Raw genomic sequence first — 25,243 nt, forward strand, 5'->3', positions numbered from 1 at the left:
CAAGTGAAGGGGGAAGACCCTTATAAAACCATCAGATCTCATGAGAACTTACTACCACGATAATAACATGGGGAAAGCAGCCCCCATGATTCAATTACCTCCCACCAGGTCCCTCCCAGGACACGTGGGGATTATGGGAACTATAAGATGAGATTTGAGTGGGGACACAGCCAAACCATATCATCTGGTAAGGCTTGTTCCTCATAGATGGGATCTTCTCTGTGTTTCACATTGCAGGTTGGGCAAAGCTCCCTCAGTACCTCTTTTATAACAGGACTAATCCCATCAGCAGTGTGGAGCCTTCATGGCCTAGTTTTCTTGTAAATGCCCCTCCCTTAATGCTATTGAGATTAGGTTTCCACATACGAATTTTGGGGGATACCATTCAGATGACAGTATTTTAGTTGATTTCTTTATTTTCTGTTATAATTCGGAGATCTGTTATCTAGTAGTATAATTCCTCTCATTCATATTTATTTTTTAGAGTTTTCCTAGCTATTGTTTATTTTCTGGTTATATAAACTAGAATTAGCCTAGCTAGTTCCAAGATGTCCGTTTGATCTTTTTATTGGGAACATGAAACATTTAGCTAGTCATAGGTAAAACTGTCATTTTAAAGATGTCAGATATTGCTAGTAAAGAATATTATATGCCCTTCTTCCCCCTCTTTTTATTATATTAATAAATTTACAAGCATTTTGGAGGGAGTTGGGGGAAAAGTGTGGAGATTACTATTGTAAATGAGGCCTGTTTCTTATTCATTTCCATATATTTACTCAGCCACATTATCTTTTAATTTTTAATAATTTAAGTATTTTAAGCATACAATCATATATGCAATAATAATGTCTTATCAACATTTCTGGTGCTTTATTTCCTTTTCTTGTCTATTCAATCTGGCATCTCAAGAACAAGGTATAACAATATTGGTGACATCTTGTCTGGACTTATAACACTTTCAGTGCTCCTTTATTAAACATGATGGTGGCTTTTGATAACATTAATGATGTATGTATTTTTGGAGAACACATCATAGAAATACACAGGTGATGTGATTTTACATCTCAATTTGTTTCTACTTTTTTATGAAAACTCCAAACTATATAGCATATCTATTTTCAGATTCTTAATTTTTATACTTGATACTTTTCTTTTGCATGACTCCTAATTAGGCCAAATAGGTACAGAAGCCCAACTTCAAAACCTCAACAGGGTAAAAAAATGACAAAGGAAATGTGAGAGTTCTTAAAAAGGGTGTGAATGAAGTAATTTAGAAGAAAAAGAAGTTACATCAGTGAAGAAAAATTTTTTAAAAATGTAAACTTATAGATAGGAAGAATAGAAATCCTTCAGTTATTAATCATTGATCAGAATACTCATAGATAAGATATGAACAGGGGTTATGCCCAGAGAAAATTCATTTCTTAAAAATTGTGCTTCCAAAAGATTTGAGAACGAGTGAAGAAGAGTAAGATGATTTAATGCATCACTTTAAAAAATCATATTTGGCAGCAGGACCGTGGATGGTCCAGCATGAGAAGATTGCAAAGTGAATACCCAGGGAGCTGAGGATCAGAATATCATAAATGAAAAATATTTTTGAAAGGCTGGGTAAAAAGCATTATTAAATTTTAGATAAAATGGGAAAAGGAAAAAAACTAAATATGGTTTCACCTGATCATAAGCATAGTAGAGAACAGTGCTGTGTTTTTAACACTGAGGAAATGGGAAATTGAGAAAAAAGAAAAAGAAGCAAATCAGAGTGCTGAAATCCAGTTAGAATAAATTGATCATAACATCAGTGTAGTAAGATTAACTTTCAAGGAAAAAGGAAGACCCTGCCAGGACCACAGAGAAGCTGAGGCTGAGGAAATAGGGAGAAGGAGACCCTAATGTTGGCATTAACTAAGATGAAGAGCTAGTGCCTGTATACAGCAGCAGAGACAAATAATAAGAAATAGGGTGTGAAGTGCTTCAGCTAACATGGAAATGTGTGAAGCACACAGGTTTGAAGGGAAACTTACTAGCTTGAAGTTGTACTAAATGAGAAATTTTGAGTGAATAAGAGGGAAGAAGCTTGAAGAAACTGGCCAAATTATAGGCATCTTCGATATGGGAAAGGAGAAAGGAGGCAGTTAAAGCTTCATACGAATAGAGATGGATGAGAGTGGCATTCAGAAGTGGAAAGAAAAATAAGAGGAAGAGAAACAGGTACCAACAGAAACTGAGAGGGCTTAAAAGGAAGAAGATATTAGAAGTGAGAAGGAGTTTCAGAAAAATATATGAACTATGAAATGAAGATAGAGGAAGATAATTGGTTATGAAAAAGAAAAAAATGGTTATATGCAAGTCAATACTGTAGGAGCAATGAAGAAACAGCAAGAGTGAAATCATAGAGATCTATGGATTAAGATCTCTGAATGGTGCTATGTAGAAAAGTGGGTGGAGAAGTGGGATTGCCAATTTTACGTGTCAACTTGGCTAGGCTAAGCTCAAATACCAGTGTAGAAGTTGCTGTGAAGGTATTTTTAGATGTGATCAACCGTCGTGTAAATCAGTAGACTTTAAAGAAAGATCACCATCCATAATGTGGATGGGCTTCATCGAATCAGTTGAAAACTTTCACAAGAAAAGGCTGAGGTCTCCCGAAGAGAAAGGAGTTCTGCCTCTAGACTGCTTTCAGACTCAAGACTGCAACATCAACTCCCACTGGAATTCCTAGCCTGCAGGCCTGCCCTGCAAATTTCAGACTTGCCAGCCCCCACAGTCTCATAAGCTAACTCCATAAAATACATATAAACACAAACATACATCCTATTGGTTGCATCCTATTGATTCTGCTTTTCTGGAGAACCTTGACTGATACAAGGGGAATATTAACAACAAAGCAGCCTGATAGTACTTTTACCAACAGGTGGAACCATAAAACTCATTAACATTTGAAACATGAAGCAAATTAAAAGCTTGAAAACATTTGCTCCATTTATTTGTAAAAGGTAGCTACAACTAAGAATTACCACCACTGTGGCTGGGCCCAGGGGCTCACGCCTGTAATCCCAGCACTTTGGGAGGCCAAAGCCAGCAGATCACTTAAGGTCAGGAGTTCAAGAACAGCCTGGCCAACATGGCGAAACCACCTCTCTACTAAAAATATGAAAAAAAACAAAAAATTAGCTGGGCATGGTGGCATGTGCCTGTAACCCCAGCTACTGGGGAGGCTGAGGCAAGAGAATCGCTTGAACCTGGGAGGCAGAGGTTGCAGTGAGCCGAGATCATGCTACTGTGCTCCAGCCTGGGAGCAAGACTCTACCTCAAGAAAAAAAATTACCACAACTGTAGTTTTAAAGCAAACCTCTTCCCCATTAGCCTCATTTGCATATTTATAGTTTACTATTAAAAACATACCTTAACTGCTCTCATTGTAGATCTAATAGGCCTCTGGTAGAGCATGTTTTTCATTGACTCTTCACACATCAATTACATTGTCATCTAACTTTATATTCCACAATATTTATATAGGTAAATGCTATCAGTGAGATATTTACCAGAAAAATCATTGTTTGGTGTTCTTTTATTGGAAAAAGTTACTAGTCTGGAATTCACCTGAAATACTCTGCTTTAGAAGAACCAGTCGAATACTGATTTTGATTACTGAATATTTCCTTTTTATATCCCTACTTCATGTTAATTATGATTTTTCACCCTAAAAAATATTTATAACACTTAGTCTACTAAAGTTTGTTTTTGCTTGGTTTTGTTTTATTTGAAACCTACAGAAAAAAAAATGACATATACCAAGTATGAGAAAAAATACATTCAATAATATTACAAGACATAGTCCTCTAGCTATAAGACTGTAGTGTTGAAAGACCTGCTCACTTCTCTCTCCTCAACTGAGATAGTTTGTAAAAATCTGAGAGCTAAACAAATTAAAAAGCACATAGAGACTGTATTTATAAATTTCATTTATCATCAAAGTGAACAAATATGGCAGAGTCTGATGGTATTAAAAAGTTAGACTATGATTAGTTTATGAACAAATACACAATATAGAGATTAAAAAGAAATAAGCACATAAGCAGAAAGTAAAGGAGAAATTTATTTGCATTATTTTACAATATTAGCGTATAATTAAAATTGGTAAATTATGATTTGTTTAAAAAGCATGTATTAATCTGTTATTTTATAGAATGTACATCTTATACAATCCACCAAATTTAAGAATAATTATGTTCATCTTGAACATAATCAGTATCAAGTATAGAAGTTTTAAATCCATATTAAAATAATAGCATTTTTCTTGTAAACCTGATTAATAAATATTTGTAAAGTTAAAACTAACACCTAAACTTAAGTAGTACTTGGTATGTATCTGGTACTCTTTAAGTAATTCATAAGTATTCATTTATTTTTCATGAGTCCTATGAAGTGAATATTACCATTGCCTCCATTGAAGGTGGTGAAACTGAGAAACAGAAGGATTAACAAACTTGCACAAAGTCACACAGCTACTAAGTGGTAAAACCAGATTTGAACCTTGATCTTCTGGCTTTCTTAATTATTACAATGAATTGACCTCAGTGTTGACTCTTTGCAAAGTTCTGTGGTACCAACCCAGGGCAGGGAGGCACAGGAAATCATGTTTTCAAAATGTAAACTGTAGGTGCTAATTCTCTAACACTCTTATCAACCCTATGAAGTAAATACAAATGAAGAAATAGAGACTCAATACTCTCAAGTAATTTGCCCAAGCTCACAGAGCTAGAAAACAGAAAATTATCTACCCAAGTCCATGATCTTCATCATTTTCACCAAGAAGGTGAAAGCAATGGTAGAACTGATAGTCCTTAGGCATCAGTTGTGTACAAAGCTCTGCACCACAAATTAGAGATGTATAGTACAGTCTTCATCCTGAGGAGTTCATTTTTGTGTAAAGAATCTATGCACATATAAAAATATATGGTGATATATGGTATATTTTGACACTAAAAAAAATCTAAGTAGTCTTTACTACAAAATTATTTTACAGGCAGGAAAACTTAGTTTAATGGGTTCAATCAGGTCATAAAAATAGCCACTGAGCAAGGGTAACCAATATCTCAGTGCTCTTGACTTCACATCCAGCCATATCTCCCCTACCACCTGCTTTCCTCCTCCAACAAAACAGCATAAACAGTAAGGTTCTAAGAGTTTGAATGAGGGAGAAAATACTGTGGGCTGAAGTAGCAACTCAATATTTACTTAAGATCTTATTCAGAAGATTTTGTTTTTTGTATATCAGCCAATTCATTAGAAGAAGGAACAGGACTGGATTTATTTAAAAGCAAATATGAAAATACAAGTATTTGTTTTATAATTGTGCAGATGCTATTGATTTTGCTCTACTGTTGTGTTCATGCCAGTGGACATCCAATACCATTTGTAGTATGTCTAAAGATAGAATAACCATATATTATTTGCACAAACTAAAATTGTTGGGACATTAGATATTAGAAGTGATAGAAATTGCATGTGACAACTTTGGAGATGTTTCTTTGTTTAAATTCTACAATAATAGCTTTTCAGAGTTTTTGCAACATCCCTGTTAAATAACAGCTTGGACAGCCCAACAACAGAACTTTATTCTATTTAGCTAGGAATTTTCTCCCCAAACCATCTGGGCTGGCAGGTGTTCATCATCAGATCTGGGTTGCTATGAGACTGGAACTTGCTAATGCTAATGAGGTATAGAGACAGAAACCTAAATTTTGCTCATTTGAATCAACTTTATATTTGTCACTACTGGAAGTACCAGCAATGCCTTATGACTTTCCAAAATGCAGAATTTGTAATTAAAGGTTCCCAAGGAGGACGTTCTAGTGATCAAAAATGATACAGCAAATTGATGGCAATGTGTGCTTGTTTTCATTTTAAACACTGTATAAATGCTAATGCTTTTCCTCTTACTTGGTATGCAGCAAGTTCCTAGACTGTGTATGGTTTTAAGGTGAATGGACAGAAGAATGGAAGCAGGTTTTCTCTCATATGAGAGCTGTATTCCTAGCCTGATAGAAAGGAGGGTCTCAAGTTATTTGCAGATGATTGTCACAGTGAAATTTAAAGCACACCAAAAACACACAGAAACAACAGTTGTTAGAAAAATTAACTTGGTGTTTTTCATTAGTCTTAGTGGTCAGCAGTATCATATCAAATTCAACATGATGGCCACGAAAAGGCAGAAAGTCTGTACATACGGCAATTTTACAGAACAATGTAGAACTGATATTTAAAATGACCATAAGAAACTAGAGAAGCAGGTTTACAGGAATATGGTAAAGATTAACAAAGGAAGTTAAAATTGTACATGTGGTGGCGAGGATAACAATTCAGACAAGTAATAGCGCAGAAAGATGCCTGGAGTCATGCTGCATCCAGTGATGAACATGGATAGATAATGTTGACACTTTGAGTGCACTAATAAGAAAAGAGATATTTAGTGATTTTATTTTCTCAACGTGGTGTTACTATGTTGCGTACAGTTTGTGTTACTATGAAAGCACACCGTAGCTGAAGAGCACAAAATGGGTTGATGAAAATGGTAGTTTTCACTTGTCTTTTGCTGTGCCCAGTTTGTCCAGAATGACTCAGGGATTGCTGGGGACAGGTGGGCAGGCAGGGAAGAGGGAAAAGTGAATAAGAAAATTGTCGATTCATTATTTCACCTTTAATAAAGGTCAACTTACATCATTTTTATATTTTGAGGTTCTGTGTAATAGATTGCTTGAAAAGGAGGGCAGGGTTTTGATTGCTAAAAATAAAGGAACTTTGAAAGTCGCTGTATGAAAGCATAGAAAATGTGTGTAGGCGGACTGACCTAAAAAATAAAGATATAGTTAAGGTAAATTCTGTTAAAAGATGATGTTAAAAGGCATAATGACAGGCATGAAATAGATTTTTTATGAACAGGAATAAAATTGTTTTTGTGCTTTATAAAATATACCTAACCTTTAAAAAAGGATTGTGTGTGTGTGTGTGCGCGTGCGCACGCACGCGTGCCTGTGTGTATGTGTGTTTTGCAAAACTAATCTATGCATGGAGGACATTTCTACCGAGGTACCAACGACAGAAAGAATCAACAATGCCAAAGGAATGGAAGTAAGTGTTGTTTAATAAACTATTTTCTAAATTATGTATGCAAAAGCAAAGTTATTTTGTAAAATTACTGCATAATTTTATACAACTACTGTGCTGTAAGAACTTTGCATATTTATCTCAATTATTCTTCACAGCAGTCCATAATTTAGGTACTTAATCCCCATTTCAGAGATGGAGAAAGCAAGGCCTGTAGTGATTTGGTAATTATCCTCAGACCGCAAAACCAGTAACTGACAAAGAAGTCTGCAGAAGTTCAAAGCTTGCAATTTCCCACAGAGCAGCCTGCCACAAAGACAGGTTGAAAAGTTCAAAAATGTCACGTAATGTGTTTCTAGAAATCTAAAAAATGTATAATAAAAGAAAAGCCAGTGTTTCTTTTATTTCCTCTCTAAACAAACACAGCCCAATCACTGTCTTAGCAGGTATGGCATGACCCAGGTAAACATGGCTTGTGTTTTTCAATAGTTAATTCAAATCCTCATCTAGGGAATTGTTTTTATTTATTTTAAAATTTCATTTTGAGAGCTGAATCTCTAAAACAGCAGAAGTGTTATTAGAATAATTCCTGAGTAGTATAGTTACTCGAAATTCTGGTATAATTCTACTCTTCCATTGATGTTTAATAATATATACCAGTGTAACAAAACTGCACAATTCTGCACATGTACCCCAGAACTTAAAGTATTATATATATATATATATAATATATATATATATATGCCAAAACCAGTTGTTCCTGTGAGTTCTTTAATAATAATGAAGTAGATTTCCATGGGATCAATCTAGTGAGAAACATGTAATTTATTTGTTTCTCTGAAAAGGAAACCTGCCCTTCTGGTAGAAGAATCAAGGTGGTATGATGCATCCAATTGGAAAACCACTGGATAACCCACTTCTGTTAAGAATATCTTGTTCTCCTAGGCAACCAGGAAGAACCTGCTGATTCTTTGAGAGTTCTTTGTCTTGCTAGAGTTCCTTTATTGATCATCAGATATATGGGGATGCTGACATAGTTGTGAAATATAGAAAATCATTTACAAATTTTTCTTCTATAAGTTAAGGTTGTCTTAACTTACAGAACCTATGAATGAACAATTAGGTAAAATGATAACAGACTCCCACCACTGGCAACCGCTGTGCAATCCTGTTAATTTTCAAGAGTATTCATTTTAATGGGCTACAAAAGCAAATACAATCTTACTTTATACTCCTGAGTCAACAACTCAGTTAAAGACCCACATGTTTCTCCAGCCACAAAGAACAGTGAAATGTCTGTTTGATGTTTAACATCTACATATGCATGAGACTTACAGCCACTCTAAGTTGAAAACAGGTCTTTGGACTCTGCCAACCACAGTATTCATGCTGCTAATGTTCAAACAACTGGGTAACCTGGCTTTGTGGCCCAGAGTTTTGAGAAATTTCTAAAAGTTTACCCTTGATATGCCATATTATGGTGTTACCTATTTCAAGAACAGCTAGTCTTGAAAATTCCACTCCATCCATACTGCTGGATTTGGGTAAGTTTTCATGGTGTAAAGGTTATCACATTCACCTAACATACTATTGGTTTCCCCTCTCAGCCTCTTTCCCTTTTTTTTCCTGAATAGTTTCAAATTTTCCAAGCACAACAAAATACCAATAAAAGTAGAAGAAATGACTCTGGCCCTATTTCCACCTACCTCTTCAAGGCAGATCCCTGTGGGTATTAACTACATGTCTGCATATTAAGGTTTAAAATAAGCAACACAATCATGTCTTTTATAATTTGGGTTGTCTTCCAAATTAAAACTGAGTATTACCTAGACAGAAAATCGGATAAAGTGATGATAAAAATCTTAGTAATTGCTTTGTTAGAATAAATTTCATATTTTTTTCATTTCCCAAAGCAAAAAATAAATCTAATAAAGAATTTGGGTAAAATATTTAAAATAAGTAAATAAATAATACAGTCCTTTAAAACCAAAACCAGGTGAAAAAGTGTCCAGGCACAGTGGCTCACACCTGTAGCCCCAGCACTTTCGGAGACCAAGACAGGGAGATCACTTGAGGTCAGGAGTACAAGACCAGCCTGTGCAACATGGAAAAACTCCTTCTCTACTAAAAATACAAAAATCAGCTGAGCGTGGTGGTGAGCACCTTGGTTTCAACTATTTGGGAGGCTGAGGTGGGAGGATCGCCTAAGCCTGAGAGGTGGAAGCTACAGTGAGCCAAGATCATGCTGCTGCATTCCAGCCTGGGCGACAGAGATCTCTCTCTCTCTTTCTCTCATACACACAGATTATTTTTAATATTTTAGTGTGTATTTAAAAATATGCTCACATTATTATTGAGTTCCCTGTTTTAGATAAAGACACAGGTATTTATCTGTTTAATATAATTAAATTTACAGATATCCCTTCCATGTTTTCTTTTGCAGAAGAAATTTTCATGTACTAGACTACTTCTATCATTAAACCCTACCCAGAGTTTTAACAGGAAGCTATCTGCTGCCCCAGGTTCACAACTTATGACTCATTCTGCTTTAATAAATTGAAAAGACTGTGTTGCAGAGCTAATTAGGCAACTGGCTATCATTAGTGTTGCAAAGTCTCTTGCAGTTTGAATTTTATAAGTGAAATTGGTGTGATGATTCCAGTTCACTTTCTAGCAGACATTACACATTATTAAGCTGTGTTTGGCCCACCTCCGCAATTAACTTACTCTCCAATTATACTGTTTTTCTCTAGTTTCTCCAAAAGCAGATAGAAAGAAGATTGGAAAGCCAACCAATTCCAAGTCATGACATAGATAACTAACTAAACTATGTGGGAAGCCATATGGTGTATGCATGTTTTAATCAGAAACATCTCACATCAAACCCTAATTCTTGATGAATTTTAAATGTATCCCATGGCGTCACCCATTTAGTCATTGGTAGCAACTGCTATATTTATATTAAGATCTACCAGGACCAGGGAACTATGTCTGAAAAGAAAACAGAAGTAAAATATACTGTGCCAGGTAAAATTCCCCTTTTAAAATTGTTATACATAAGAAAAACCCAAAATGTTTTTCCTACTCTCACAAACCATTTAACACAACATTTCTGAAAACAAATCTGTGGAGTTTTCTACCCATGCACCAACCAAGCAATTCTGCAGTGGACACCAGCTGGGTGTCCTCTAGTTCAATTTAATTGACACTGTCTTCCTGGAGAGAGTGTCAGTACAACAAAACAAAAATATATACATCTACACACATACATGTGAAAAAAAAACTAATAAAAACTGAGCTGACTAGGGAATGATTTTTTAATATGATTCTAGAGTGTATTTTTTGTATAAATTTAATGGGTACAAGTGCAGTTTTGTTACATTGATATATTGTATAGTGGTGAAATCTGGGCTTCAAGTGTATCCATCCCCTAAATAATATACATTGAATCCTTTAAGTAATTTCTCATCCCTACCCTCATCCCACCCTCCCACTCTTTCGAGTCTCCAATGTCTATTATTCTACACTGGGTGTCCACCACATCATGATTCCTATTATAATGCTTTCTAGCTTAAAGCCCTCACTTATTTCTTATTTCCTAAGACAGGGGTCAAAAAACCTTTTCTTGAAAGGTCCACATAATAAAAGCTTTGTAGGTCACTGATTTTCTGTGGCAACTAGTCAATTCTCCTGATGTAGTGGAAAGTATTAGCCGCAGACAATACCTAAACAGGCATAGCTGTGTTCCAATAAAACTTTATTTACAATAAATAGGATGTGGCTTGAATTTCACATTTAATACTCTTTTCTCCATTATAAAAGGATAATCCCAAATGAACTGGATTACCAGGGTAAGAGATGAACAATTGAATTTTCATTATTTTCAAAAGACATTTGAAGAAACACTATACTTGATTCTTCCATCTGTATAGTGATAAACAGACTTCTATAACGACGGATTAACCCATCTCAAGATTTACATGACTAGACTGAGGTACAAACTATACATTTGCTGCATTTCAGCAGAGTAGCTATAAAACTGGATGTTTTACTCTTTTTCTTTGCAAACCATGCATCCCAGAAGGGAGTGCGACTCTGTGGCAGGGTCTGAATTAAGAAAAACAGGAAAACTAGAGCTATAATGGTTCAGCTACAACATTCTCTAGCTCCTTTTATTAACTGTTCAGTTTTAGATTTCTAACCACAGTAAACACATTTAATGCAGCCAGGATGTAAATTGTTGTTGTAGCAAGGTAGTTCTCTTGGGGGTAATTGCACAAATTCCCTTCTATGAAGAAAAAGGAGAAAGCCTAGGTTTCAAAAAGGTTTACTTTGGAATATTGCTGGTCCCTAGTTTGAAACAAAAGACAAAATCAGCATCATTCGTCATCTTGTTCCTTTGATGCAAGACCATTTTAGTATTATTACTTTTAACTTGATGTATGATCCAAAAGAGGCTCTTAGTTAAGGAGTCAAAGATCTTAGTTCATATCTCGTCTCTACTATATACAGGTTTTGTTGCTCTAGACAAAGTCTTTTTACTTTTGTATTCAGTTTCTTCACTTATAAGACTGTAATCAGAACCCTAACCCTGTCTGCTTCTGAGGATTAATATAGTAACCAGATAAAATTATTTGTGTGTGAAAGGGCTTTGAGAAGGTGCAGGAAATAAATATTATCCACTTCCCAAAGTTGAAATAATTGTATGTTTATATATAATCTTTCAGTGCCTTGAACACCCACATACTTTATCAGTAAGAAATGCTTTTGAGTATAAATGTCAATATCCGAATAACAACTGCTTATACCATAGGGACACTTATTTTCATTTAAAACTGTGTCGTGGGTTCAATAAAGGTCACGAGCTTTCTTTGTGTTCTGAATTTTCCTTAGAGTATGGATTTTTTCACCCACGTGCATGTTACCATCTCCCTTTTCCAAGTAATATAATGACTTTCTAAGCTCCAGAGGAGCATCAGGTACACACATAAGGATGGGAAGGCAGGCATTGGCAAGGGGAAGACAGCCAGCTCTCTTCTTGTATCTTACCATTTCATCTAGAAGCTATCTTTTTCAGGAACTCTCCCTATTAGATTTCTTTTTACACATCAGTGTCCAGAATTAGATTATATGCCCCCGCCTGCAGTGAAGGAGACCTAACTTTACAGCTTATAAGATGGGAAGGCTGCAGGGATAAAGGAGTCAGAAATGGCTTTGGGATAACCAACCAACAATGTCTGCTACATGTTAACTACAGAAAGTTTGGTACGTCTCCCTCAGAATGTAACCTCAGATCTCACAGTTGCTGCTATTGATTCAGATGATCACGTGATTCTATTTTTCTTTTAAACAACTATAGCAAGGTGACTTTATGAGCCCAAGTCCCTTCCCAAGTCTTATTTGGGGTATGAAGTTATAAGCTGGTTTTTAATTGTGCCCTTCGCTCTGAGCCATTATTAGAAACACACACACACACACACGCACACACATTATTCTATGGAGACTGAAGCATCAGCCTCATCTTGTTAAGTAATCATTTCTCACCATCAAATTCTTTGACTCTCCTTTTAAGACAAAGTCCGTAGCCTATCTTATCTTTCTTCAGGATTATTTTGTTACAAGAGCCTCATTGGCCTATATTTTTTTAACTAGGTCAGAGAAGAGAAGGTTATATTATAAAATTATCTCCTATACTGCTTTGTCTATAAATACAAACTTAATGATGACTCCCTACCCATTCTTCACTGAAGAAAGATTATTTGAATCAAGGTGAATTTCTATGCCTGCTCTCAAGATAAAGAAGGTGGTAATGATTATCTTTCCATCTCACTCCTTCAAAACAAAATTATTCCTGTTTCATCTGGGCTTCTTATTATTTATGATGTGCTTATTAAACCATTTTCTTTCGCATTATTAACAAAAACCTAAATTAGAATAAAGGAAAACTCTGCTCTGATCAGTCATTGAAACCAAAGTAGTTTCTTCCTCTCCTCATTTTGCCCTTCAAAATCCAGTAAGAGTCAGAAAATAACTCTATTCCTATATACATGGCTGTGGAACTTGTTCATTGTCTCCGAAGCAGTTCTAAAAATGGGTTGAGGAAACTAGTGTGGTAACCACAAGGAATAATAATTAGATTTTGCAACCCCCATAGATGCCTCTGGTATACTTGATTAACCTTGAGAGGCTTTAGGAAATGTCTCCAGAATAATAAAACAAAAACGTATTGGCCAGTGCTCAACCTTGCATACTGAATCCAAGGAGCTCATTTTCTCCTAAGTCAGGTAGGGAACATCTGGAAAAAAAATTCGGAAATCTGTTTTTTTTTTTCCCCCCTTTTAATGGAAACAACATATTATTTTCCATAGAGGAGTTACGCTCAAATTGTCTGGGATAGAAAAAGCATGGTCTCTATATATGTCATGAGAAAGCCTCCACTGGAGCTGTTTCTTAGAGTATTTCTAGACCTTATTTTATTCTTTTTATGCAGAAACCCCTTCACCTTCTTCCTGGTATTTTTCTCTCCCAATGTAACTCAGTGGAAAAGACATGTGTACATCCTTCACTTGTTTATCCTTAACACTCTTCTTCAGTGTGGGAGTTAAAAAAGTAATGGTTTAGTAAAATATTAGTTTATGATATTAAATAAATAATATTTGTATAGTATAATAGAGAAAGATTTGTTGAATAAATATGTAAATGAGAGTAGCAGCTTGACCACATAATGGGAAATGTTGGGCAGAGCATATAAGGACAAGCAAAAAGGCCTCAAATTCCAAATGTAGCTTAGGGAAAAAAACTTGAGCTTCCCATAATGAAGCAGGATATCAAAGAAAGGTGACCTACCTTAAAGGCATGGATAGCCTGACAGTAAGGTGAAGGAAGATGACAGGTGCTTCCAACGACATTAGAGCTGAGAGAGTTTCCTGAGGCATAGAGAGTTTGTGTCTGAAATAAATGTGATGCTTGATGGGTTTGATATTCATTGGAAACATTTGGGAAAACATTTCAAGTAGTTTGCTTTCCAAGCCGTTTTCTTGGTAAAGTAAAGATTGGGAATGTGTCACCTAAAGCCCAAGCAACTTGCTTCCCTTGGCAGCAAAGTCAATCTCTATTCATAGAATGGGCATGTTCCTGAGCCTTAGCAATTTATGTTTCTTTTATTCTCAGAACACATATCAGCTGAGCAAGTCTCAGTTCATGTGCTTGACATATTTCAATGCTATGTTAGGAAATAAAACATTCTTTCTCTTCATGTGCACTGAGTTTTCAGATGGGAGTTCTCACATTGCAAAACTATCAGTCAAATCAAAGTAGTATGTCCACAGACCCTAGTTTCTATTTATGCACTACACATTCAACAACAATGAAATATTCAGTTTCTTCATAGTCATAACAAGTCTCTTGCTAAAGAACTCACAGAGCAGAAATAACTAAGAGCTAATATATAGTTTTGAATATTTTCTCTCATTATGTATATTTCCTAGAGTAATCTGGGGGAAATTCCAGATGGGTTATTACTATTTTGCTTTTTACTTATGAAACATTAGCTTAATTAAAATACTTCTACTTATATCATCTGTACCTGACAAAATTATAAAAATATTTCAAATGAAAACATTCTTACTAAGTTTATGGTTAAGTATGTCACCCTGACACAAACTTATGTCACAATTTCGTAAATGAAATAACAGAACAAAACAAATGGTAACTTCTCACAGAAAAAAAAAATCAACAAAATGAAAAGGGCCAACCTACAAGTTAAGAAAAAATATTTGCAAATCACATATCAAATAAGAGGTTAATATTCAAGACTTATAAATAATTCACACAATAGTAAGAAAACATGAAAATAAGTAACCCAATTAAACAATGGGCAAAGGACTTGAATAGATTTTTCTCCAAAAATGACATAAAAATGGCCAACAGGTACATGAAAGGTGCTCAACATCACTAATCACCAGAAAAATACAAATTAAAACCTCCATGAGATACCACCTCACACCTGTTAGGATAGCTATTATCAAAAAGACCAGAGACAAGTGTTAGTGAGGGGGCAGAGAATATGGAGCCCTTGCGCACTGGTGGTGGAAATGTAGATGGGCGCAACCATTATTGTCAAAAGTATGGAGGTTCCTCAAAAATTAAAAATAGAACTACCATATGATCCAGCAATCTCTTTCCTGAATATTTACCCAAAGGAAATGAAATCAGCAGCTCTAGGAGAGGTTTGCACTCTCATAATCATTGCAACATTACTCACAATAGCCAAGATATTCATCAATGGATAAGTGAATAAAGAAACTGTGAAACAATTTATAAAAATAAATGTTTGTTTATATATAAATATACATACTTAATATTTGTATTTGTGTATATACATATATACATTTGTGTGTATATATAAATATACATATATATAACATAAACTATATAAATCTATATTATATATAACATGTATTTTATATATAAATTTATACATATGCATATATGTATGCATTATATATGCATATATGTATAAATGCATATATATGTATTTATACATATATGTATATATGTGTATATTATATATAAATATATATTGTAATGTATTTTATATATAAATATGTAAGTATATATAAAATACAAAATAAAAATATATAAAGTATAAAATATATAATACATATTTATATATAAAATACATGTTATATATAATATATATTTATATATAAATACACACATATATATGTATATGTATAAATATACATCTATAAATACATATTTATATATATTTTATACATGTATGGAATATAATCCCTTTTTATGTATAAATATATACATGTATACATGCATATATGTATGTATGTATATTTGTATATTTAAAATGGAATATTCAGCCTTAAAAAAGAAGCAGATTCTGCCATTTGCCACAACATTGATGGATTTAGAAGACATTGTACTAAGTAAAATAAGCCAGAAACAGAAAAATACTGGATGATCTTACTTACATGTAGAATCTAAAAATAAAAAAGTCAGATATAAAGAAATAAAAAGTAAAACAGGGGTTATCAGGGACAGATTAAGGGGAAGAAATGGGAGATGTTGATCAAAAGATACAAAGTAGCAAACATGAAAGAGTCAAAAGATGTAATGTACAACATAAGGACTATAGTTAATAATAGTGTATTGCATTCAGGATTGTTGATAAATGAATATAGCTTTTCCTGCCACAGAGGGAATAAAACAGGCAACTATTTGAGAGGGTGCATATATTAATTATTTGTTGAACAACAGTAACCATTTTCCTATATAGTTGTTCCTATTTATCCACAGAGGATTGGTTCCAGGATATCTTGTGAATATCAAAATTTACAGTTAGATACTCAAGTTCCTAATATGAAATGGTATAGTGTTTGCATATAACCTACACATATCCTTCCATATACTTTAAATCATCTCTAGATTACTTATACCTTATACAATATAAATAATTGTGATACTGTATTCTTTCATTTGTATTTTTCATTGTATTGCTTTTGTAATTTTTATTTTTAAATATTTTTAATCCACAGTTGGTTAAATCCGCAGATGAAGAATGCGCAAACATCAAAGGCCAACTGTATGTATGTATGTATCTTATAACATCAGGCTGTATACTTTAAATGTTTGTTTTTGTTTTGTTTAAAACATTTTAAAGAACAAAATAAATAAAATATAAGCCTCTTGGGCTATTCTAGGCTCTTTGCTTTGCCATAAATTTTAAAATCATTTTGTCAACTTCCATGAAAAAAAAGCCTTCTAGATTTTGATTGGAATTGCATTGAATCTATAAATCCACTTTGGGAAAATTGACATCTTAGCAATATTCAGTATTCTGACCCATGAACATGGTATATCTATTCATTTATTTGAGTCTCCTTTTCTTTCTCTCAGCAGTGTTTATCATTTTCAGTGTACTTTTCATTATAAACCTTTATATCCTTTTTAATTTTGAAGTCACTTAAAAATTACCTGTTAAAAATTAAAATAGAGAAATTGAATTTTTAAATTAAAAAGAAGAAATATAATGAGAAACCAAAACCTATTTTTTGATCTATCCTTTTTCAGATACTATCTTTTTTTACATTTTAAATACAAATTTTAAAAGCCATTGTTTATCTTATGCATGTTTTGGAAGATTTCTGTAGTTGCATGAAGTAAATTTTTGTACATTTTGTTCTTGTCTATTTTGTTTTAGATGAGAAGTATTAATGTTTCCTACATCTCAGTTTTTATTTAAAATAACATAAAGTATTGTGACTTCCTAATAGCCTAAAAATAACAAGATACTGGATTTTTATTTTTGTAAACACCAAGTGCTTATCTGAGTGTCAGTTTCAAGGGTAAATCAGATATTTTCCAGGATACTTAAGGTCTTTTCCTGTTCTAAAAATCAGTAATCAATGGATATGAAATATATGAGACTTTTCGCTGAAATTTCTTGGTCTTACTGCTGAGTACCATCTTTACTAACTCTCCAAAGATACATACCCACCCATGGACTGAATCTTCCCATGACCTGCTTTTAGTAGCTCTTAATCAGTAGAACGTGATAGGAATTAAGAAGTGTGACTTCCAACATCAGATAATAAGAAATCATGGCTTCCATCTGAGTATATGGAACCACTTGCTCTGTGGAAGTCAGCCACTATGTAAGTAGTTTTACTACAGTGAGACTACCATGTTGTGAAGAGGTCTAAGCTTATCATGTTGAAGGCCACATGTAAATCAAAACACAGTCAGCTAACTTCCAGCTGTTTCAGCTGTATCAGTTGAGGAACAGTCTTGAGAATGAAGAAGCTATCATGAATATCCACCCTAACTTGGTGTTCTGTGTTTGTTTTGTTTTGTTTTGAGACAGAGTCTCACTTTGTCGCCCAGGCTGGAGTACAGTGGTGCAATCGATCTTGGCTCACTGCAATCTCTGCCTCCTGTATTGAAGTGATTCTTCTGCCTTGGCCTCCCGAGTAACTGGGATTACAGGTACCTGCCACCACCCTAGCTAATTTTTGTATTTTTAGTAGAGATGGAGTTCTACCATGTTGGCCAGGCTGGTCTCAAACTCCTAACCTCAAGTGATCCACCCACCTCAGCCTCCCAAAGTGCTAGGATTACAGGCGTGAGCCACTGCACCCAGACCCTCATTACCTCATTAGTTGTTTTAAGATGACTCTTGCTGCAGCTACCATCTTACAGCAGCTATATGAGAGATCTCAGCCCAACCCACCTTCTGTGAGAAATAAAAGCAACTAAGATTTAGGGGGTGATTTGTTACAGAGCAATAGGTAAAAAAATGTTAACTACATTTGTAATTGTATGTAGTTGTGTGAAGTAAATCGATATCACCCTTTAAAATCTATGTTTGCCATTAAAATATTTTAACTATCACATTGATAACATTTTCCTCTCATGTAGTGAGTTAAAAAAATTTTTTTCCACTAATGGTGGAAAATGCCTCATATTTTGAAAGATAAAAAGATAAATAAAAACATGCCCTATTAGGTAGTAAATACCCTGTACAAATATATCAGCAAATCTAGTTTCTAATCCTCATTTCACACAGTGGTTGACTTTCTTTTGACTGGAAGTAAGTCTTTGCATACCTTTTCCAAATCTCACTGTATAGAGTTTGTGTAATTGTAGCAAAGTTTACTGCACTGAAATATTTACTAATGCCAAGAAGCAACAACAAAACCAGGAATTGAAAAAAACTGTAGATTCCACTATGAAAGAAAGATTTTCTAACAGAAAATGTTAAGTTTTCTGTCCATTCCAGAATTTTATTATGACCTACTTGATATCCATAAAGCTTATCTTTATATCAGCCATCTCTTCATTTTAAAAAAAAAGCAAAAAAAAATGACCTTATGTTTATCTCAAATGTTAATGTCACATTTAATTACATAGATAAGAAGTTATATCTGATTCTGTGCTTAATATTAAAAGTTCTTATCTAAGTAATGGTGATAAGAAAAAATAGCATGTTTTTCTAGTACTATACTGTGCACATTTAATTAAGACCAACTCCACTAAACCCTGTCCTCTCTTGCTCATCCCGTACCCCTCAAGAAATAGAGGAAAGATTTGACTTCTGTGAAGGATGGTCAGTTTGACATTAAAGAGAATGGAGAATTGCATTATTCACAAACAAACAATCAAACAAATAAAAATACTGTCCAGAAAAGGGCCAGAGCAGAGTGTTGATGCTAAAGAACATGCCTACAATTTTCCCTGGGTCTGGTTCCCTAGATTTTTAAGACTCCCCTTTTTTTGTCACCATCAATTTCTTGGGAAAATAATAAAAATATCTATACTCCAAAATATAAGCTGTTTTGCTATGAAGATGCAAGTGTGGATTTGGATTTTAAGTAGCATTATCAATTGGATAGGATGAAGAGATGGTGAGTGGACTGGTTGATCACATCTGTGATGGCTTATAAAATCCAGAAGTATGACCTGTTAGCCTACAAAAGAAAAGGGCTGAGGTTCCTTTGAGGTATATGCATTATATTAAACAGCATATCAAACATCTTAATATTAAAAATCCCACCTTCAAGCACAGTGTCTCTAACAATACTGAGTGCTGGGGAACACTCCTGAAAAAAATGTTTTCTCAGCGCAGACTAGGGTAGCCTATTTGGAGTCTCTGTGGACACAGAGACAAATCTTATCCCTGTTATTCTCCCAACCTGCTATGAACATACCCAACCTGCTATGGAAAGATTGTGGTAGTGCCCTTCTTGCCTAGTACTCAATCTTATGTGCGGATAGTTGTGGCATATGTGAATATGAACAAGGCAAGCTGTCCAACTTGAAAGAGTGTGGTCCTTATTACCAGCCACTACCCAAACTAAAATAACCTGGAATATTTCTTATTAGGTAGCTGGGTAACTTTACTACCAACCTCAGTACATAAAACCTTGAGGAGCTACCTTCTCTGGATGGGATCCATCCCAGTACTGAATGTCCATATTATGCTCAGTATAGTGGGAGAAATTCACTTGTGTATACATTGTCCTATCCTATTGTGTAACTGCTCTGCACCATTGCACCTTTCAGAGAGAGAGATGCAGAATGTAGGTGAGACCACTAAATTATAATTGAAAAGAGAAATATATGTGGAGGAAGAGCTTTACTGCAAAATTCATATAAATATTAATTGACTTTTGACATGTAGAAAAGAAAAGGAAGTAAATGGTCCTTAAAAATCAAAACTAAAACATCAAATTGCATGCAATAGTTTCTCCCATATTATTTTTAAAGGAAGGAGGGAGGGATTTGCCTGAAATATGTGTCTGGTGATACATATATTTAAATATATTTGCTGGAATTTCTATTTTTAACCTCTCAATGTAGGTTAAAGCTGTATATTTTCTCACTCTTTAACGGCTGTTAAATGAATCTGTTCTCAAACACCAAAGATAATAATTTTAGAGTACAGAACAAAAATGTTTCTGTCATTTACTCTCTGAATGTTAATGCACTAAGCTTATTACTAGAATGCATGATTAAAACAGCATATTTTAATAACTACCAAAAGCATAAAAGTTATGTTCATATGTCTGCTTGTATAAATTTATGTTTATTCAACAGAGAGGATGTTTCTATATACACAGAGAAAAAATTAAAATAAAAACTTCTTTCCACAAACACAATTCCCTTAGTATTAAAGTAACTAAATACATAAAAGCAGTAGTTCCTTAATTATAAAATTCATAAAAATTATTGGAATATCTGTTTTTAAAATTGTAGTTTTGGAGGCTCCTGAAATTCTGATTCAATCAGTCTTGGGAGGGGCTCAGAAACCTGTATTTTAACTAAGCATTCTGGGTAATTTTAACACAGGTAACCCATGTGTCATATTTAGAAAAACATTGATCTAAAATTATATGTTTGATTAATTTACTTTTTGCATACATGTTTGTGTGTGTGTATGTGTGTGTACATGTGTTATAGCCGAGTATTTTAAAGTGAATGAAGATGCAAATGTGAAAATGTACAGAGGTATTGTTAACAACCACAAAAATTGAGAGCTTTGATAAAAGAGGCTCGCAAATGTATAATTCAGGCATTTTTCAGTGAATTTCAAGGTCACATAAGATTTTTTTAAACAAGAAAACTAGAAAAAATACGCCAGGCAAATATATGGAGCTAGAGTCTAAAGGAAAGATGAGACCCGCTGAAAGTGGATCCCACAGATGCATGGGAGTTGGAGCACATGGCCAGCATGGATGTGAAATTGACCTTCAGGGGAGAATTACTCTGAGAGTATAATTTTTGAAAATTGAATTCTTTTCAGACTCAGACGCCACAAATATTATATTTCTTTCTAAATATAACCATACAGGCAAAATATTGCTACATACATAAGCAAAACAAAGACATGCTCTCAAAAGAGAAAACAGAAAGAAGAAACTCTGATCAGAAGAAGTGTTAGCCCTAAGAACAAGATCAATTTAAGAAAAAAGTTGTTGTTGTTGTTCTTTAATGTAATAGACTTGAAGAATGGGGAAGAGGACTGCTGGAGAGTTTATAAAATTTATAAAGTAAAAAAGTTACAGTAAGCTAAAATTAATTTATTATTGAAGAAAGAAAACTTTTTTTTTTTTTTTTTTTTTAAGATAGAGTCTCGCTCTGTCAGCCAGGCTGGAGTGCAGTGGTGCGATCTCAGCTCACTGCAGCCTGCACCTCCCGGGTTCTGGGACTACAGGTGCGCGCTGCCACGCCTGGCTAATTTTTGTATTTTTTTAGTAGAGACACGGGGTTTCATCATGCTGAGCAGGATGGTCTTGATCTCCAGACCTCATGATCCTCCCGTCTCGGCCTCCCAAAGTGCTGGGATTACAGGCATGAGCCACCGCACCCAGCTGAAGAAAGAAAACTTTTTAAAGCCAGGTGCGGAGGGAGGCTCATGCCTGTAATCCCAGCACTTTGAGGGACTAAGGTGGGAGGATTGCTTGAGTGCAAGAATTCAAGACCAGCCTAAGCAACATGGGAAGACCTTATTTCTACAAAAAAAATAAAAAATTAGCCAAGCGTGCTGGGACACACCTGTGTTCCCAGCTTGGTAGGCTGGGGTGGAAGGATCACTTGATCCTAGGAGGTTGAGGCTACAGTGAGCCATAATTGTGTCATTGCACTCCTGCAGGGCAATAACAAGATGCTGTCTCAAAGAATAAAAGTAAATAAAAACAAATAAATAAATACAATTCATTTAGTGTAGCCTGAGTGTACAGTGTTTATAAAGTCTACAGTAGTATACAGTAATATCCTTGGCCTTTATATTCACTTACCACTCACTCGCTGGCTCACCCAGAACAAGGTCCAGGCCGGCAAGCCCTATTTATGGTAAGTGTCCTATATAGTTATACCATTTTTAATCTTTTATACCATATTTTACTATACCTTTTCTATGTTTAGATGCACAAATGCTTGTCATTGTATTATAATTGCCTACAGTATTCAGTACAGTAACATGCTGTACAAGTTTGTAGCCTAGGAGCAGTAGGCTGCACCATATAGTCTAGATGTGTAGTAGGCTATACCATCTAAGTTTGTATAAATATACTCTATGATGTTCACACAATGAAGAAATCACCTAAAAAGGCATTTTTTCAGAACTTATCCCCTTTGTTAAGCAATGCATGACTGTGGTCTTCTTGAAGATATCCTACTAAAAGTGGAGTGTTCAGATTAGAAAAGAGAGAATATTGTTGTCCTATAAAGAACCACATGTAGTGTCTAAAAGAGAGAGGCAAAAGGGAAACTAAAATTAATAGCTTTAAAATAGAAAAGGACACTAAGATGGCAAACAGAGCCACAGGAAAGACAGGAATTAGATTAGCCGCCTTTGTAAAATGCAAAATATTATAAGACATTAGGAGGGTTTCAGATGCTGTTTTCTAAGAGAAGAGGCAGTTTTTGTAGAAGTAGATTATATTACTAGGCTATAGAAATAGAATACAAAATAACCTTTTGATGAATGATTTCTACCAAATTACTTCTAAATTCACAAGCTGTAGTCTTGAGATGAATGTTAGATGAATTGTAATTCAAATAAAATTTAATGAGACATTCCTAGTGGGTAGATGACTTTCCATATGGTCGTTCATGGTTTTTCCACAGTGTTTCTTCTACTTGTGACCTTTCTCAACTATCAAGCCTCAGAATCTTCTCCATTCAGCTAGTGAATAAGGAAAGAGGGAGGGTGGAGGATTGTACAGGAATCTTTTATAGGACAAGCTAAGCAAAGGCATACACCACTTCGGACCATATTGTATCCAAAATATTCATCACGTTACCCAAGTTGGATACTGGAGGAACTGGGAAACATAGTCCTTGGCTGAGAATTTTTTTTTTTCATCCCAGCAACAGCTCTTCATCATTGAAGGGGAGCACGAAACTTTGGTGTGCAAATGGTTATCTGAACTGGCATGGATAGACTCTCAGGATAGCCAACCTGAAACCAAGATTTTTCTTGTTTTTTCTTTCCTGCTTTCTCTGTTAGCCCTTTTCTCCAGATACACTATCTCTGGGCTTATGTCTCCTAGCAGTAAAAATGTGAGCTGCCACTGCGATAGGTATAGGGTTACATAAACGTTTTGCTTGGGATATGTTATCATATTGTATCACCCTTAATTAACAATATTTGTTCCTAGAGATTTATTTTTGTTTTCTAAATTTTCAAACTTTAAAAACATAGACCACATCCAGTCTGGAAAATAATGAATTAAATAAAGAACCTGAAGAATCTAAACATGCTATTTCAGGTCCAGGGGAAGACAGCTAAGGATATTTCTAGGATAAGGCCTCTCCAGTTATTTTCGATGTGAGGAGGAAGAAAAAAGAAAGATTTGATGACGTTAACTTTTCTAGGAAAACACAGTAGAGGGGCTTATTATATATTGGGCTTATTTTGTTTGGGCTTCATTATTAGCATTTTGATTATCTATTGCAGAAAAAAATAGAAGAGTTCCACTTGGGTATCTCTACTTTATGGAACTTTAAATTACTTGAAGCAACATGGAATTGATTTAATAATGGGAGGAGAATCTTATTATTCAATATATATTATAACATGCATATGGAGTTATTGGGATATACGTATCATGTAACTTTATCTGCCAAACTCTATCAAACAATATTACCGAGCATAATTTCAAGTGGGAAAATGAATGGCAAGACAGTGGAGCTAATGGTAACTTTTTTTGGCCTATCAACAGTGTGGCCTTGGGATAAACTTAATTAATATCCAGGTTTTACCTGTTCTAGTAGCTTCAGGGTGCTTTGAGGAACTGAGATGTCCATCTCACTGGACCCAGGAGCAGTACAGAAGTAGTATTAAAGATTAAACAGATAAATATGCAAACTAGACTATATATACACATGTACATTTCTTATATATAAGATAGAGATATAGTTACAAATGTATATACACACATATATTACATACTTTTTTTCAAGTATTGAGTGATATAGAGTCAGAGAATAAAAGTCTATAGAACTAATACTGGCATAATCAATTACCCAGCTATTTATGCACCTGGCATCCAGGTGACCCTCTGAAGCAGCATTGTGAGCAGAATGTCTTCAACAGCTGGCACAGGTAATGTTACAGAAAAATAATGCATAAGGATTCACTTCATATGGCTAGGTACAAATCTAGAGCATGAGGTAGAGAAGCAACTTTTTCAGTGGAGGGGATGGAGGGGGTATGGAGACATCAGTAAAGAGAGTCTTCTTCCTTCTTTATTAGACAGCTAAGTTTACTTGCATATTCTAGAACTTCAACAAAAGAATAAATCTCTTAATTTGTAACAAACTCTATCACAGCAGTATCTGAAGTTGGTGCAAATTCTATAAATTCCAACTTCTGTTCATACAGGCTTTTTACCTGAGAGACAATATAATGTGCTGCTTAAGAGAGCTTAAGAGTCAGACACAGGCTTTTTCCTTGACTCCATCAAGCAGGTAAATTTTGTGACTTTTAGGAGCCTGCTTCTTTAGTAGTAAAAGGATGAAATACATCTACTTCACATGGCTGCTCTGTTGATTGAATTAATGAGTCAAGAAACACAAAGTAGTTTTGCTTAATAAAAGTTAGTAATTATTGCAT

At 34.6% G+C, this 25,243-nt stretch overlaps 1 long non-coding RNA gene across 1 annotated transcript in view; it reads left to right on the plus strand.

Moving 5' to 3' along the window:
• LOC129136633 (uncharacterized) overlaps positions 1 to 18,111 on the plus strand; it is a 384,752-nt gene extending 366,641 nt beyond the window's left edge. Inside the window, exons 4-5 of the long non-coding RNA XR_008538451.2 lie at positions 16,662 to 16,716; positions 17,990 to 18,111. This is a non-coding gene — a long non-coding RNA (uncharacterized LOC129136633). The remainder of the gene's footprint in view (positions 1 to 16,661; positions 16,717 to 17,989) is intronic.
• Positions 18,112 to 25,243: the final 7,132 nt, after the last annotated feature.

This window comes from Pan troglodytes, chromosome 10 (assembly GCF_028858775.2).
Source record: "Pan troglodytes isolate AG18354 chromosome 10, NHGRI_mPanTro3-v2.0_pri, whole genome shotgun sequence".
NCBI lineage: Eukaryota > Metazoa > Chordata > Mammalia > Primates > Hominidae > Pan > Pan troglodytes.